Here is a 3,059-nt window from a genome sequence, read left to right on the forward strand (position 1 = left end):
AGGATAAGCTAGCAGACTGAAAACGCAGAAAGAAGATGTTCTAATTCTGAGGCAGAATTTCTTCTTCTCTGGAAAACCTCAGTTTCTGCTCACAGAGTCTTCTACTAATTGGATGAGGCCCATTCACATTATTGATGGTCATTTTCTTTTTGTAAAGTCAGCTAATTCAGCATGGGGAAGGGGATCATGGTAGACACGGGGGAGGGCTGGTCTCTCCACATCCTCACGTTACGCTAACAGGGACGCAGACACATTCAGATGCCTTTGCAGAAAGAGAAGCCAGAGGCTCTTGAAGTCACAAAGGGGAAGCGTGAAGAAATCCTGCATCTCAGTCCCTCACAAGACAGCTGTCTCACGCTATAGAAAACAATAGTCATGAACAAATTCAGGTCAGTGGCTATAAAGGGTAATGCTCTGAACTCCCCACTACACACCCAACATGTCCCAAAGAATCACCATAATCCAGTCTTGTCCCCTCTACCCCATCCCCCTTCCACATGAGGCCCTCCAGGACATCACCTTTACAAGCTGTGAGAGACACATCACAGCCCTGGGCACTGTCAGGGCTGCCTGGGGTAGAACGAAAACAGGACCTGGTCAGAGCCTGAGGAGATGTGGGAGAGGAGGAGTTATGGCATAGGTGAGCTCCTCCACACCTGTCTCCCATACTTAACACAACCTGAGCACCTCCTTCTCTACCTCTGGGAAGAAATCATCCTGTGAGCGTCCAGGGAAGAGACAGGGCCATGCGGTTCTAGAGGAACCCCCTAGTCTTGGACCTCAGAGAAATTTCCAAAACTGTGACTGCAGACCCAGGGCAGGAAACATGAGGAAAGCAGGTGTGGGAACTGAACCAACTGCACAGTATATAAAGACATACTTGGTATAGAATAGACACAAAGTTAGGTTTGGTCTTTGGTGAATTCATGAATATGATTGTATTGAAATGTAATTGCATTGCATAAAAATTATAAAATGAAGAATACAAAAAAATTAGGAAAGATTTTATTTTATGCAAGGAGTGTACATTTCAATTCATTAATTTATTCCAATAGAGAGAATGTTATATGCTTATCTGTTGAGCCTATGTATTAATTTTCTGTTACAGCATAACATACAACCACTAACTCAGTGGCTTTATATGGCAACTATTTATTTCACTACATTTCCTTAATAAAAATTCCAGACCTGGCGTGAACGATTCTCAGTTCAGGATTTCACAAAACTGTGTCCTCATCTTGAGGTTGGGGTCATCCTTCAAGTTTACATGGAGCTTGGTGGCAGAATTCAGTTTCCGGCAGTTGTAGGATTGTAGTCCTGGTTGCTTGGCAGCTGTGGGGTGGAGGTGGGGTGGAGCTGCTCTCAGTTCCTGGAGCCCACCAGCATCCTTTGCCACATGGCCCCTCCACTTTCAAAGCTCGCAGTGGAGGAAGCCCCTCACATGGAATCTCGCTCACACTGTGAATCTCTTTGCTGAGGAAGAAACAAGTTGTTTTAAGACTTCACCTGATTAGGACAGTCCAACCCAGGATAATCATGACCTTAAAGTCAACTGATTTGGGACCTTCCTTATATCTGCAGAACGCTTCACAGTAGCACCTACAGTAGTGTTGCTTGAGTAACTGGGGGAAGGTGAATAACCAGGGGTGGTTATTTGGAGGCCGTCACTGAATCATCCTCGCATAGCCAGGATCTTCCTTTTGTGTTTAATTGGGTCACAGTAGGAAACTGAAGTTAAAATAAATAGATTGCTGTGAATGTTAATAAAATACATCCTATTGATACATGGAAGTACTGAAATCTTAAAACCAAATAACAGTGAATATCTCTTAGTTAATTTAGAGTAAATTAAAATTAAAGTGTAGTAATTCTTTCTCTCTTTTGAAGCTCTATCAGTTGTCTATTGCTGTATAATAAATAACGTAAAGTTTGACAGCCCAAAACAACAAATAGTTATCATCTCCCACAGTTTCCAGTGGTCAGGAATCTGGGAGAGATTTCCTTGAGTGCTTCTGGGTAAGGGCCTCTCACAAAGTTTATTGGGGGACACACCTTTCATAGAATATGGGGAGGGAGCCAGAGAACCCTGAGAAAAGTGTCAGGCCCAGATGCAAGGCTGACTCCAGTGCTGGACAGAAGGAGAGAAGGTTTGTTGGATGAATCCTAGACCACAGGCAATCTAAGGAGAATTGAGCAAGGCCATGGAGGAGTCCTCTGGCCACAGATGGCCAGTAGAGGAGTCCCTTGTTGCCCAGGATTGGCCTGCCTTAGTGTCCGTGCTGTTACCTGTCAGTGGCTGGGAACTGCCTATGAGAAGCAGGGCCTCTGCACCAATGCCGCTGAGGATGTCAGAGCACAAGAGCGAGGCCTTGGGAAATTACCTGGTAGAGTGGCTCAAACCTTCCTCCTGAGGGGTCTGGGCCTTTGGAAATCAAACTCTCTCAGACTGGGTTGTTGGATGATTCTGCTCACATTTGCAATGGGACAAGTGGAATAAGGAAGCCCCCAAGTGAATCTGTGGGTTCCATACAAACTCCTCCTGCCCCATATTGTGTAACAGCAGCCCTGCCTCGTCCTGGGGATCCGGGTCTGTCACCTCTGCCTGGAGAGGAGAGGGGTGCTCTTCTCCTCTGCTTGTCTCTGGGCCCACACTGTCCAGACTTCCCTGGAAGCAACTGCAACGTGTAGCTCGATGGGCTCTTGTTTGTGCCCTTGTCCGAGTGCCTCCCTGTGGAAAACCAGGACCTCCTATACTACAAAGCCCAGATTTGGGAGATGAGAAGTGCGAGTTCCAAAGCGGGTGAATATAAGAGATGGGACATGGAGCCACGCCCACTTCCATTCCTTGGTTTCTGAACCCAAGTTTCTTCTTACTGAGAATACAGCACCATAGTGATGTCTCTGATTCAATAAATGCACTGTGTTCTGAAAGATGGCACCCATTCCTCAGTGTTTCCTCCAGGTTGGTTCTGAGTTGTGCCTGTTGAAGGCCTGTCCATGGTTCTGTGTGGCCTGCAGCCCCTGCATGGTGCAGATGGTGATAGGATCAGTGGATCCCC

General features: G+C 46.4%; 1 pseudogene across 1 annotated transcript in view; it reads right to left on the reverse strand.

Annotated features, from left to right (window-relative positions):
* Positions 1–166: 166 nt before the first annotated feature.
* The window catches only part of LOC105533527, a 125,118-nt pseudogene continuing 122,225 nt past the window's right edge, over positions 167–3,059 (reverse strand). Inside the window, exon 10 of the transcript XR_001005125.1 lies at positions 167–357. The product of XR_001005125.1 is annotated as a class I histocompatibility antigen, Gogo-B*0103 alpha chain-like (transcript). The remainder of the gene's footprint in view (positions 358–3,059) is intronic.

This window comes from Mandrillus leucophaeus, unplaced genomic scaffold, assembly GCF_000951045.1.
Source record: "Mandrillus leucophaeus isolate KB7577 unplaced genomic scaffold, Mleu.le_1.0 Scaffold1259, whole genome shotgun sequence".
NCBI classification, from domain to species: domain Eukaryota; kingdom Metazoa; phylum Chordata; class Mammalia; order Primates; family Cercopithecidae; genus Mandrillus; species Mandrillus leucophaeus.